Here is a 15124-nt window from a genome sequence, read left to right as displayed (position 1 = left end):
ATCTATAGGTCTAGATAGAGCCTCTTGCTGTTAGGTAATGCATGAGAACAGGCTAAGTTTATCACTTTAGTGTGCATGACAAGCCACGTCTTACACTCGCGTTAGTCACTTTGTTAAAGTGTGCTCGCGTTGCTGAAAATATAGGCTATTTATTCGCCGCTATTTGTTCACAACTGTCTGTCTGTCAGTCTATCTAGATGAATGAATTATCTAAGCAAAAATTATTATTTATATAAGGTAGACCATTAAGCATAAACATGATATTCATTAAAAATACCAACAAGTAAAACTTTAGACTTTAATTAAGTTCAGCTGATGGTAATTGATACGCCCTGCCCATTACAATGCAGTGCCGCTGAGGATTACTGAAAAACCTAAAAATTCTGAGCGGCACTACAATTGCGCTTGTCTCCTTGAGACATAAGATGTTGTGTCTCATTTGCCCAGTAAATTCAATAGATTCGGCGCCCTTCAGACCAAAACATAGTAAGGTTTACACATTACTGTTTCACGGCAGAAATAGGCGTCGTTGTGGTACCCATAATCAAGCAAAATATAATATTAGGTATAAATAGAGTCTAACCTCAAAAATTTTAATGATTTATTTATTTGTTTTGATTGAAACTGAAATAACACCAATTAAATTAACTAATTTCATTGCTATTGCTAGATACTATTAATATGGGAGGACTCACATAGTAAATAGATCACAAACAGGGCGGGTTTCTACGAGGCGACTCAACAATTACATTGACAATCAAACATGCTCAATAAGTGCTCAAAAGAAGCAATGAAGCCTATTTTATTTTCACATTTTCTGCTCCACATATTATATGTCATAAAATGTCAAAATTTATCGAGTCTTAATTTCCGTTCAAAACGCAGAGATTGATAATATTGTAGAACATCCCTAGGGAGATTTTGAAATTGGAATGTTGAAATTCGTATCAGAACTCTAGGCACTCAAAAGATCTTTTTTCTAAAATCGAATGTATTTCTCGACATGGCATCGTGTTTCGTTTATTTTTTCACGTTGCGCTGATATGAAAAAGTCGTAGTTTGATTTTTGACTCCAGAGTTTTTTTATTCAGACGAAAAATTCGGCCAGCACAGTTTACTTTACTTTTTATAATTATAGGTTTATAATATATTATTATGTGGCCATGGGATAGTAACACTATTTGTGTGTTACAGAAGAAAGCCAACTCTTGATTTACAGAAGAAGCATTTTATTTGAATGCGCTGTTGATTTATTATATTAAATATAATTTAATTTTAATGAATGAAAAAGGAAGAAGGACAATTGTTTTTATTATACACATAACTCTTACAACCGAGAGATTCTCATTCCAGCTATAGCGAATCAACAGCTCTGTAGATGCTTCGTGTGGCGGCGAATCACGTGTCGAAGTGAAATATAGCGGTTATTACCAAAAAAGAAAACGAAAATCATCATTTATTACATGTAAACCCCAAAGATTTCTGTAAAATAAAGCCTCATTCTTTTTTTTATGAAAATAAGGGACGAGACGAGCAGCTGATGGTAATCCGCTCAGGATTATTGAAAAACCCAAAAATTCTGATCGGCACTACAATTGCGCTCGTCACCTTGAGACATAAGATGTCAAGTCTCATTTTCCCAGTTATTTCACTTGCTACGGCGCTTAATGCTTTACACAGGGGCGTGCCTATCATACAGGCAATAAGACAGTGCCTACCTCGTTACGATTCTAAATAAATATAGCACTTGTGTTAAAGTTTCTTTACTACATACGGTAGAAAGTCTACAGATTGCATACATGAAGCAAGTAGCGTTTCATACAAGTTATGTCATACAGTCAGACTAAAGCGCAACTACTACTATTTAGATCTACAGTGCCTACCTTGCTAGAAAACCAATGGACGCAACTGGCTTTACACATTACTGCTTAACGGCAGAAATAGGCGCCGTTGTGGTAGCCATAATATCCGCAAACCTGTGCAAAGGAGGCTCTGGTAAATTTTCATACTCATACAATATTTTTAAACGGAACTTTTATTAAATACCGAAAACACAGCGTTTTTTAGTCCGAACAACGAGAGGTGATGTGGGCTTGAAAAGTTTGAAACTTGAACAAACATTTTTGATGTACTTCTCGTGAGTGATTCTCTCCAGCTATACAAGGGCGTACAAGGGACTGATTTGGGTTTTTTATTGTTACTAAATGTTGTAATTCAAAACCTTTTTAAACTGTAGTAACAATTGCTTAATTTCTGTTCTAAGCTTGAAATCCCTAATAAGTAGTATTTTCTTGTGTTAGAAATTTAAATAAAACGCTTTTTAAGGATTAAAACGCGTATAATTGTAACTGTGTTTTTACATTAGATTTTATTTGTAAAAGTTACATTTATTATTATTTTAGTCAACCCGACGTTTCAAGATCTTTCCAGATCTTTCATGATCAGAGTCCCCTTGAAAACGAGATCTGGAAATGTCTTGAAAAGTCGGGTTAGCTAAAATAATATTAAAAATGTAACTTTAAAAAAAATCTAATGTGTAATCAAATATCTAATGTAAAAACACATTTACAATTACACGCATTTCAATCCTTTAGAAGTGTTTTATTTAAAGCCCTAATCAACAATTCGGCATCCTGTAGAATAAATCCACAAAATCTCCGCGCAAGACAACACGTTTCAAGTGTACTTAATTGTTAACGATTAGAGCCCCTATTCATTGTATGCAGATGGGAAAAGCTGTTACTGGGGAGTTTTTTTTTAATGGAATAGGAGGACAAACGAGCGTTCGGGTCACCTGGTGTTAAGTGATCAGCGCCGCCCACGCTCTCTTGCAACACCAGAGGAATCACAAGAGCGTTGCCGGCCTTTAAGGAAGGTGTACACGCTTTTTTTGAAGGTACCCATGTCGTATCGTCCCGGAAATACCGCACAAGGAAGCTCATTCCACAGCTTTGTAGTACGGGGAAGAAAGCTCCTTGAAAACCGCACTGTGGAGGACCGCCACACATCCAGATGGTGGGGATGATATCCTAACTTGTGGCGTGTCGTGCCAAGGTAGAATTGTGACACAGTTGTGATAATAAATTCCTCTCCTCTAATATTTCAAATATCTATCTTCGAAGAGTAAAGAGGAGCCTTCTAGGAGTAAGAAATCAGTATCATAAGTCATCATCATCATCAGCCGGAAGTCGTCCGCTGCTGGACAAAGGACAACCCCAAAGAAGACGAAGACGTTTGGTCCTGTGCTGCCCTCTTCCAACGCATCCTGGCGATCTTGACCACCACTATGTCTTCCGGTACGTGGTCGCCATTCGAGGACTTTACTGCCCCAATGACTATCCGTCAGTAAGGAATTGCTGGTTACTAATTCTAGCATCCTTCATAAAATACAGAATAGTGTTAATAAATAGGTATATATTCAGGCGTTCTCTCATTTAAAAGTTTTATCAAGCAAAGGCTTTGTAGGCAAACTTATTACTCAATTGAAGGTGACTCAAACTGTATGTAATATCTTCTTAAATATAAAATTCTTGTGTTTCGTTATTTGTTACGGCTTAAACTCTTCCGAAACAGCTGAACCGATTTGTATGAAATTTTGTGTGCATATTGAGATCTGAGAATCGGCAAACATCTACTTTTTACACCCCTCAATATATAGCTAGTAATTATATAGAATGATTATTTAAAGGGCGTAAAAAAATTACCGGAAGAGATTTTTGTCTGTCTGACTGCCATTATTTGAATGACTTTTATGGACCCATCAATCTCATTACAAGCAAAGAAGTGCATCTTTGTCATTACCAAATACCGTACATCTAAATGGCTATTAAAAAAAACAATCCATCAAGGTACGGACCGCTCCCAACGTTACGTCACCGAAGTTTCCAAAGCACGTAATGCCAAAAGCGTTTTCCACGAAATTGAGGATAAATATTCCATAACTTCCCAAACATTTACACATGAAATGGTTTTGTAGAAGGCAGACCCACGCCCTATTTGTGGGCTAATTATTTTTAACCTCAGACCTAAGTACTACATAGACGGAGTGATGACCATTTATGACTGATTTTATATTCTCACCATATGCCTTTGTTAACATTTTACAAACTTCACTACACTTTATTTCATTTTTTACGCAAAATTGAATACAAATTCTTTGATCCATTCTTTTTCACAAACGAAAATCGCCGAGCTCGAAAAACACGTCTAACGTTAGCGGCTGCCACTCAAAAAGTAAGCAATGAATATTGCTGAAAATTTGTTCGTACTTCAGGGGCATGTGTACCAACATAATAAAAAAAAATTATACAGGCGGACTCTCCAAACCCGCGAAATTTAAAAATTTTCGTTACTTTTTGAACACACCTCGTAAATGTACACCCACCTAGCTATACTGTCGCACATTTTTTAGTATAACTAATGCTGACCAGGGAAACGTTGTTGTGTTTTTGTGCCATGTAAATAACTGAAATGTATAAAATAACAAAGATTTAATTTAATACACTAATACTTTTAATACATTATGTAAACCTTTAATAGACACTATGCGCCTGTTAGAGACTTAGGTTATTACTAGCTAACCCAGCAAATTTGTATTGCCAATATTAAAATCGCGAAACAAAAGTAACTGTTGATCGTAGATGGGTGAAAAATTGAAGTTGTATGTATTTTTTAATGCTGACTGACAATAAAAACAAATTCGTGTGGACCACCCTTAACATTTAGGGGGATGAAAAATAGATGTTGTCCGACTCTCAGACCTACCCAATATGCACTCAAAATTTCATGAGAATCGGTCGAGCCGTTTTGGAGGAGTTCAAAGTTTAACACCATGACACGAGAATTTTTATATATTAGAATTACTTCATATTAATAATGTTTTTTGTAATGTGTATCAGTTTTGCGTTATTGTATTTTTTTTTTTATGAAAATAAGGGACGAGACGAGCAGGACGTCCAGCTGATGGTAATTGATACGCCCTACCCATTACAATGCAGTGCCGCTCAGGATTGTTGAAAAACCCCAAAAATTCTGAGCGACACTACAACTGCGGTCGTCAGCTTGAGACATAAGATGTTAAATCTCATTTGCCCAATAATTTCACTAGCTACGGCGCCCTTCAGACCGAAACACAGTAATGCTTCCACATTACTGCTTCATGGTAGAAATAGGCGCCGTTGTGGTACCCATAATCTGGCCGGCATCCTGTGCAAAGGAGCCTTCCACTGGTAAAATATTATTGTTATTGTATGTTATACTTATAATATTTAGGATATAATTTTAGTTTGTGTGTTTTAAATTTATGTATATTTTTTTTTATTAGTTAGCAAGTTTACATGTTTTTGCCTAAGTCGTGAAAGTAACATAAAATTATTTATTGTATTGTATAACTCTACATTTATTTAAGTTAAATATCACGCCATCATAAGTGTTTCGTTACATCGTTATTTTGTTATTGTTAATACATTTATGTTGTATGGGAACCAATAAATAAATATTAATAAAAAACTACCTATTTATAGGGCTTAAGTCGGTGCCTGCCCGCTTGGGTTGATTTGTTCTAGACGAAGACATCCCACTCAAAGTCACGCGTGGCGAGTGTAGGTACCTGCTATTACATTTGGCTTGACATTGACTTCAAAGCTATAGGAAGTATTCTATTAATATTAAAGGTGTCAGATTTACATAAGAGGTGTTTCAAATTAAATCTTTATTAAGTTATTTTATACATTTCAGTTTAAGAAGTAGTTTTTTTTTTTTAATTTTTTACTTTTTAGTCTCTGCAATATATTGTTATGTACACCACAGTAGGATTTTTTTAAGTAACATCAGCTAAAATATAAGGATTCGTTGCTTTTTAGTTTCATTTATTAAATAGTATTTTTTTTTGAGTTACTAGGGTTAGGCCTACGAAAAGCGCCTTAAGCAATATAGATCCCAAGAAACGGGAATGGAAAAAAGGAATTGACTCCGAAAAAATGCTGTTCTAAAATGCTGTTCTTTCAGATGCTTGCGAGACAGAGAGAGATCGTGAAACCCTTTTTTTTAGCTGTGAATGATAGGTAGCCCTGCTTTTCGGGACACAGATTAATACTTTATACTAACATATAGTAAACTTAAATGAAAACTCAAAAACAACCGTACACAAATGATAATAATATCATTCACGTACATAAAAATATTCATAAAAAATGTTCATTAAATAAATATCACTGGGCCTAACCATGTCAAATTTTTATGGGACCAAATGGCAATCATTCTGCATAAAATAAAATACTCATCTAAATCGGATCATAAATCTCAGCGTAGTCGGTGTATATACATAAAAAATAGCGATCGAATTAAGAACCTCCTCCATTTTGAAAGCGGTTAAAAAGTACCCGCTCATTGTATGAATTGAAATGACTGAATTGTTTGTTTTGTGAAGATATAGGTAGTTCTTAGGCAAAAAATATAGGTCACGAATTAGTAATCATCAACAAACGTATACTTAAACCTCTAACTATATAAATACTAACCTAAATCAAGCTGCATCTTTTGGTATAAATATTATTCCGATCGATTTAGTAGTTTTCGCAGTATAACCGAAGTAAACAAACTTTATTCATCTCCAGGTATCTATCTATTAGCTTATTATCTATTAGTATAGATCACGGACTAGTAAAAAAAATAAGGACTCCGTGTCACCTTACATTACAGTGTAGCACCAAAACAAGCCGATTAACGTATAAATACATAGCCCCACGCCCACACTTACACTACTACAGGCCGATAGGCGGCCATTATGAGAATAGTCATCGTCTGTGACAGATCAGTTTGCGTCTCGATAAAATATTTTAAAAATGCTAAGTGTTGTGAAAAAGTTTAAAAATGATACATTATAAGTAATTGTGGCCATATATGATTATTTAAGGGAGAAAAAATTGTGTAACTAGTATCCCCCGTAACCGCACACACACTAGCATAACGGTGCTTCACTTGCTAATATCACGGCGCGGAGTCCTTCTTTTTTTTTCGTCCGTGGTATAGATATGTATATTTGACTTTGACTTTGCCTATAACCATAAGTTATTTGTGCTTTGCTTGTAGCGGAATGTGTCGATAAGATTTTAAGTAAAAAATTCTTAATCAGTTTTTCAGATACATTTTATTCTTGCAGGGTTGATCCCACCCGCAACATAATCTATCGTAGACAAAAACCATTCAGTGAAATTAAAAATTCATTGAACTGATCCGTCTGTTTTATTAATTAAGTCTGAGTTTCCAACGTAAGCCCTTAAGACTCGACCGAATTTTCTGTACCTTATCGAAACAATAAAATACATTGTTATCAAATTTCGCTACAAATTTCTTATTTACCTGTTATTATTACCTAAAGTTGAGTTATGGGTTTATTTGTATATTTATTGGGCTTGTACAGAATATATTTTAGTGAACTCATTTATTTAATTTCACTTTACCGAAACTCTTTTTTACAAGTACCTAATAAAGCAAAAATTTTTTGGGTAACCGTTTGCCTATAAAATTATTTCATGACATATATGTACAATATTATTATTAATTAATCATTTATTTTTGTATTCATAAGGAAAATCAGTGATCAGTATACAAGAGCGGTTTTTTGTTTAAATAAGGGATGAGACGAGCAAGACGTTCAGTTGATGGTAATTGATACGCTCTGCCGATTACAATGTAGTGCCGCTCAGGATTCTTGAAAAACAGAAAAATTCTGAGCGGCACTATAATTGCGCTCGTCACCTTGATACATAAGATGTTAAGTCTCATTTGCCCAGTAATTTTGACTAGCTACAGCGCCCTTTAGACCGAAACACAATAATTGTTTCCCGGAACTGAAAGAATACACATAAGTTCTATCTGTAATTTTCGTTTAATAATGGGTCTTATCTTTATAACTACTAGAGATCCAAGTCTGTCAATAAATGAAGGAATTATGATGTAATAAACATAAAAACATTTACAAGACGGGACTACGAGTATATCTCCTTTTTTTTAAGCTGGTTGAAAATGAAGGACTAGTCAGTGAAAAATGTTATCTAAACAATTTGTTCTTTTTTTAAAGTGATCACCCTTACTTCTGGGATTAATATACAAATAAATATATTTCCATTCCCGAGTGAGGGTTATCACTTTAAAAACATAACAAATTGTTTAGATTTGCAAGACCGACGTCTCAAGTCAATTTCCTAATATGCAAATATTGGGGTTGATCAGGTTATCAACTGTAAAGTAGATCCTGTAGATGAAACCACAACCTGGGACAACAAAGCATACAAGATATTATTAGGATACGTCACTCGTACGGTAAGCTCAGTTGGAAGAGCACCCGCAAGGAACACAAGAGGACGTGGGTTCGAGTCCCGCATCGTTCATAAAATTTTATTTTCAAATTTTATTTGTGTAAAAATGTTATCGATGTATTTCTGTAACTGAGCCGGTGTTCCTGGTCAGAGAAAGGTACTGAACTTTTACGACCGAATAAAAGTTATTCTTAGCGAGTATGATACTATCGATGGGAAAAGGAAATGCATATTTCACGAGCACATTTACTCTTGCACTGCATTAAGTCGAACGAACATGGATACATAGACGGAGCCGCGATACTTAAATTATTCAGCCTTTAGTGACACAATGACACATTTTTAATTGTACCACAATAATTAATGTTTTGTTTGAATGTCTGATTTCATTTTAATGATAGAATTCAAAAACAACTTAGTCTTAGCTTTGCTCACAGATCCCACGCGCCCACAGTATCCACCTGCTTAGCTGTTTTGGCGCCAAACGCGACGCGGCCACTTGAGACGCTATAACTACTTGTGTTTACATTAGCCGAGGTATCACAATTTCAACGCTAGAAATAAGGGATTGCTTGTAACTAATTCTAGTAGGCTTCATAAGATACATAATAGCTTTAAGGGTAAATGTATATACTTCTATAATAAAGTCCCAGCCACTGTTCAGGCATTATCTATAAATAAATTTAAATGTTTTATAATAAAATGACTCTGTCGTAAATCCTATTACTCCAATGCTGAATATGTAAATGATCGGACAGCCTGGGACTAGATTGTGATTATTTTATAGCGATAGAAATGACTGTACAATATTGTATATTTTTATTGAAAAGAGCGCAAAAAAAAGAATGCTGGGAGAGTTTCTTGCGCCGCTTCTTCTCTCTCAGAGCGCCATTTGTTTCCGAAGCGGTAGTAGTATCTAGTAGTTATTAGAAATGACATCAAAAAGAATTCTAAAGGAATAAATTTTGAGAAAATAAATGCCTTTTTATGCCTTTATCATTATGCGGTTTATGTTACGGGTTGCTAGATAAACAACCTTGGTTATAAAAAACGTGATTTATGATAGATTCGTGCTGTGATATCGCCGCTCTTTCAGACTTGTACGCGAAATTGTGACTATTTTGCTGAAAGTGTCAAAATAATAATATTGCAATTAAATTCTTTATATTGTTTTTACTATAATGGACACGTTATAATATGATCTTAAAATATCCTTAATTTTTTTTTAATCACAAAATTATGGTTCTTGATATTCTCCTTTTACGAGTCGTGAACAGTATACATCCAGCATCCAGCAGCATGTACCAGTGGGAGGCTGCTCTGCACATGATGCCGGCTTGATTTTGGGAACTACAACGGCGACGGTATTTCTGCCGTGAAGCAGTAATGTGCAAGCATTACTGTGTTTCAGTCTGAAGGGCGCCGTAGCTAGTGAAATTACTGGGCAAATGAGACTAAACACCTTATGTCTCAAGTTGCCGAGCGCAATTGTAGTGCCACTCAGAATTTTTGGGTTCATCAAGAATCCTGAGTGGCAATTCATTGTTATATGCGGGGTTTATCAATTACCATCTCCTGAACGTCCTGCTCGTCTCGTCCCTTGTCAAAAAAAAATTGTCTGTGGACGAAAAAAAAAAGCACGTGAGAAATGAAGAAACATAGAGCAATGAAGTACTTTAATGTAATATAATGACCCTTTCGAAATTCCTATTTCTTATGGAGCGTTTGGCGAAAATGACGAGATTTATTTATTGTTCGATGCGCGCGCTCTACACGATTTTCGAAAGCATTCAATTAGTAGATAAAACTCCATTTAGTTGAATAAAGTTATATCTTTATTCTTTTTCTAGAGTGTTATACTCAAAATAGTTCTGTTTCTTTGAGATAAACTGATGTCTATTTTATATATAGATTATTGAGCACATTGATTGGGTGTATTTGGGTGAGGGTTAACAAAGGAAGATAAGCTAATTTGAAGTGGAGATTTTCAATGTCAATTTTAACCCAGAGTCTGCCGAAGTACTTCACAACATTTTCCGCGAAGATTTAAACCTTGAAATAAATAAATTCCACCTTCGCACGACACGCCAAAAGTTAGTATATAATCCCCTCCATCTGGATGTGTGGAGGTCCTCCACAGCGTGGTTTTCAAGGAGCTTTCTTCCACGTACTACAAAGCTGTGGAATGAACTTACTTGTGCGGTGCTTCCGGGACGTTACGACATGGGTACCTTCAAAAAAAGCGCGTGCACCTTCCTTATAGGCCGGCAACCTGTGATTCCTCTGGTGTTGCAAGAGAATGTGGGCGGTGGTGATCACTTAACACCAGGTGACCCGTATGCTCGTTTGCCCTCCTATTTCATAATTAAAAAGTGAGCTCTTTCTACAACTACACATAGCTAAAGAAACAATTTGACGATGTATTTATTCTGTAATTAAATATGTATTATATATTAAATTTTTATTATATATAAGCTATTAAGACACTGCCTAGCCTGATGGACTTTAAAAAACAATTTTAAATTATATATTAAGTATAATATAGGATTATAATTATAAAAATTATTTACTGATGTTTGAATAAATTTAATTTATATTAGACTTCTTAATTATTAAAATAAGATTAAACTATTAATAAGGCCTTATCAATGCATTTAGCATCTTTATTCTATTATTTTAACTATTAATTTGATAAAAATAGCCTCTGTTTTTGAGTACAATGTCTCTGTCTATATTTCCTAAGACAACTGCATTCAGTACATTTTCAAGCATCAACGGTTTTCTCAGCGAGTCTCTACAAAGTCGTTTCTATTCAAATGAAAATTTAAAAGCGTTAAATATTTGAATTTTACTTCAATATAACATTCTCTAGGTAATATTTCTGATAATATTTTTATGCATAAATAATCAACGTTGCTGAGTGTTTGATGTTTACTTTTTCGACGAATTCCTAAGCGGAAACTGAAACTCGGGAAACGTAGCAGAGGGCGCCCTGCGAATAGGCGGAGTATCCATATACGCAGAGTAGCTAGTGCATCTTTTTTATTATGATAATAAGGGACGAGACGAGCAGGACGTTCAACTGATGGTAATTGATACGCCCTACTTTGATTCTTGAAAAACCCCAAAAATTCTAAGCGGCACTACAACTGCGCTCGTATCCTTGAGACATAAGATGTTAATCTCATTTGCCCAGTAATTTCACTAGTTACGGCGCCCTTCAGACCGACACACAGTAATGCTTAAACATTACTGCTTTACGGCAGAAATAGGCGCCGTTGTGGTGCCCATAATCTAACCGGCATCCTGTGCAAAGGGCCTCCCATTGGTAACTCTTACATACTAACTCGAATTAACCGAGTAGTAGGGAGTTTAAGTTTATGTCTATCTGTTCCAGTTATCAACAATTACGACTTATCAGCCCAGATATTTCACTAGCTACGGCGTCTTTAAAGCCGAAACAAATACAATAATGCTTAAGGGCAGAAAAAGACGCCACTGTGGAACTAGCCGGCGTCCTCTGCAAACAAACCTCTCACTGGTATAGAAATTGAAATCCATTTGTCTATTTTAACTTTGTAAATTGTTGTTGAACGTCAGCTTGGCATAAAGGGCATAAAAGGCATTTATTTTCTCAAAATTGATTTCTTTAGAATTTTTTTGTTTGTCATTTATCTCGCTCTGAGTGAGAGGAAGTGGCGTAAGAAACTCTCCTAGCATTATTTTTTGCGCTCTTTTTAATCAAAAATACAATATTGTACTGCCATTGATATTGCTGTAAAATAATCATAATCTAGACCCAGGCTGTCGGATCACTTAGATATTCAGCTGTAGAGTAGCTATTTACGACAGAGGCATTTTTCAATAAAACATTTAAATTTATTTATAGATAATGCCTGAACCGTGGCTGGGACTTTATTATAAAAGTGTATACATTTACCCTTAAAGCTTTTATGTATCTTATGAAGCCTACTAAAATTAGTTACAAGAAATCCCTAATTTCTAGTGTTATAATAATGAAAATCACTATAAAGAGCAAAAAGGTGACGATATTTGTGAACGTATATTAAATTTTCATAAATGTACTGAGAATGAACAGTCATAATATTTATTTCTTTAAATTTCTCTTTGAGAGACTGTCTATAACCAAGCTGATATTTAGCACATATTGAATTTGTTGGACTAGATATTTGTTGGTCAGCTTGGATTTATGGCCACAAAGCCAATATATCAATCACTCAATCAATCAATCAAATTCTTTATTTACTTATCAAAATGGTATGTTATGATGGTACAATATTACAGTTACACATGTTTCGCCAGGCTTAACAAGGCATGCAAATGAATTTAATATAATAAATGGAATAAGTAATTAAACACACAATAAACTTGATTAGGCTAAAATATGTCTGCATGTCAGTAACAACAGTTGCCAGTTACCAGTGGGCCCCACGGTCCAAGTATACCAGTGGGAGGCTCCTTTGCACAGGATGCCGGCTAGATTATGGGTACCACAACGGCGCCTATTTCTGCCGTGAAGCAGTATAATGTGTAAGCATTACTGTGTTTCGGTCTGAAGGGCGCCGTAGCTAGTGAAATTACTGGGCAAATGAGACTTAACATCTTTTGTCTCAAGGTGACGAAGAGAAGACGACGTTGTGCCGCTCAGAATTTTTGGAGTTTTTCAAGAAATGCACTGCATTGTAATGGGCAGGGTGTATCAATTACCATCAGCTGTACGTCCTGCTCGTATAAAAAAAATAATAAGATATTAATAAACATTGTAAATTTAATAATTTCAGACTAACATAGTATCAATAAAATAACTAATAATTATTGTTTAATTCATTAATTGTAGGCTCCTAAATCAATTGTCTTAATATTGTGATTTGAAATTAAATTAGTAATTTGTGGTATGTTCCATATTTCGGCTTTGTTTTTATACGACGTGATTTATCTATATTATGTATAGAACGTCAATGATTTGTACAGATATTTTTTGTTATATCGAACCACTTAGTTTTGATAGCTCAAAAAAGCTTAGCCGTAAACAAAAAAGCGCATATTTTATCCTTTCCACAACACCGGCAACGATCTCGCAATATTCGCTTATCATTGTTGCTGCTGCTGTACCCTGTAGCTAAACGTATGCTCATAATCTTTTTCCACAATATACCTACATATATTACAATGAATTTCACTTACCGGAAATGCAACAATTGATTCCTGTATCACAAAACCATCTAGAACATGAGTTAAAATATAATCCTACTCAGTCAGTTTCATATCCTGCGTTCTTATATTATTTAGTGATATGCCATGCGTATTCTTATTTATTTCATTTACATTTACATTTTCATTATTTATTTCTTTTACTATATTAAGTTTAGTCTTTTCAATTTGTGCTATGCTCGGTGGCTCTTGGGATTCATTTTCCATTTTATCTAAACTACTTTGTTTATTTTCTTGCATCGGCTCTGTGCTTTTATCATTTAATATTCTACCTCTGGCTTGCGGAAATAGTGTGCTCCTAACAAGTTTATTTTTGGTAATTCTAAATCCCCTTTTTGCAATTGTGTCGTAACTGAAATACTATTAACTAATTTATCTACAGTTTCAGCTTTGACGATGGGATTTATTACTGGTGTTTCTGTAGCAATATTTGTGCTAACACCAACGTCAACTGTATTGGTAGAATTATTAACTAAGTGACCTCTTAGTATTGGATTACTATTTAATCCGAGATTTTAAGTTTGTTTTTTATCTCATCTGGTGACTCACTTTTTCTTTTGCGATTGGTGATATTGTTTTCTGGATAAACTTGTAAAGTTGGTGGTGGAATAGTTGATGGGGGAATAGTTGTTGTAGTATAGGTAGTATTGTTTAGATTGGGATATGTAGGAACAAATTGTATCAGCTTGAACCAATTGAACGTTGTTGTGAGGCTTTACTTTATTTATGAAAAGAGGGACGAGATAGAAATTGATACGCCCTGCCCATTACAATGTAGTGCTGCTCAGGATTCATGAAAAACTCAAAAACTCTGAGCAGCACTACAATTATTGCGTTGGTCACCTTGAGACATAAGATGTTAAGTTAAATTTCACTAGCTACGTCGCCCTTCAGACCGAAGCACAGTAATGCTTACAGATTGTGCAAAGGAGCCTCCAAATGGTAAAACAACGGTCAACGGTACTTACGTCATCGAAACCATGACTATCATAATAATATAGTTATCACTGTATGGTTACATTAATGATCCTGCTATCAGAACTGTGAATGAAGGCTTTTGGCTGCATATATTTAAAAAAAAATCCAGAAAAAGAACAAATATTCGTTGAGGAATTAAGCTTATACGTTTGACATTCATCCTCTCAAAGAAAGAAAACACTTTGTTGTTTTTGCTCGTCTAATTGGCCAACAGAAGTCCTTTATATTGTGACTAGAACTTATTGTAAAACTCCACTGACAATTGAAAAGAAGCCTTTGTGAGTCCTGTGTGAATTATGTCTACTCTTAAAGCGAAATCCTTATAGCTCAACTATTTTCCCGGCATTTCAGGAAGCTTTCTAATTTCATTGTGATATATTTTGGTAGACAGATTGCCGCGCGACATAAAATTAGTTATGTTCAACGGAATGAAATAAGTTATAAATTTTATTTTTATTTATTTATAATTTATTTATTCAGCTTGGTTATAGAGACAGTCTCTCAAAGAAAATATAAAGAAATAATTAATATTATGACTGTTCAGTGTCAGTACATTTATGTAAATTTAATATACGTTAACAAAAATAATTACCTTT

General features: G+C 34.8%; 1 protein-coding gene and 1 long non-coding RNA gene across 2 annotated transcripts in view; one reads left to right on the top strand and one right to left on the bottom strand.

Annotated features, from left to right (window-relative positions):
• The window catches only part of LOC126975745 (calcium/calmodulin-dependent protein kinase kinase 1), a 238813-nt gene that overhangs the window by 26846 nt on the left and 196843 nt on the right, over positions 1–15124 (top strand). The window lies entirely within an intron of this gene.
• Positions 1–15124, bottom strand: part of LOC126975803 (uncharacterized) — a 124174-nt gene that overhangs the window by 22562 nt on the left and 86488 nt on the right. Inside the window, exon 2 of the long non-coding RNA XR_007731801.1 lies at positions 1884–1976. This is a non-coding gene — a long non-coding RNA (uncharacterized LOC126975803). The remainder of the gene's footprint in view (positions 1–1883; positions 1977–15124) is intronic.

This window comes from Leptidea sinapis, chromosome 37 (genome assembly GCF_905404315.1).
Source record: "Leptidea sinapis chromosome 37, ilLepSina1.1, whole genome shotgun sequence".
NCBI lineage: Eukaryota > Metazoa > Arthropoda > Insecta > Lepidoptera > Pieridae > Leptidea > Leptidea sinapis.
Note: the sequence above shows the minus strand (reverse complement) of the source record. Positions and strands in the feature narration are given on the sequence as shown.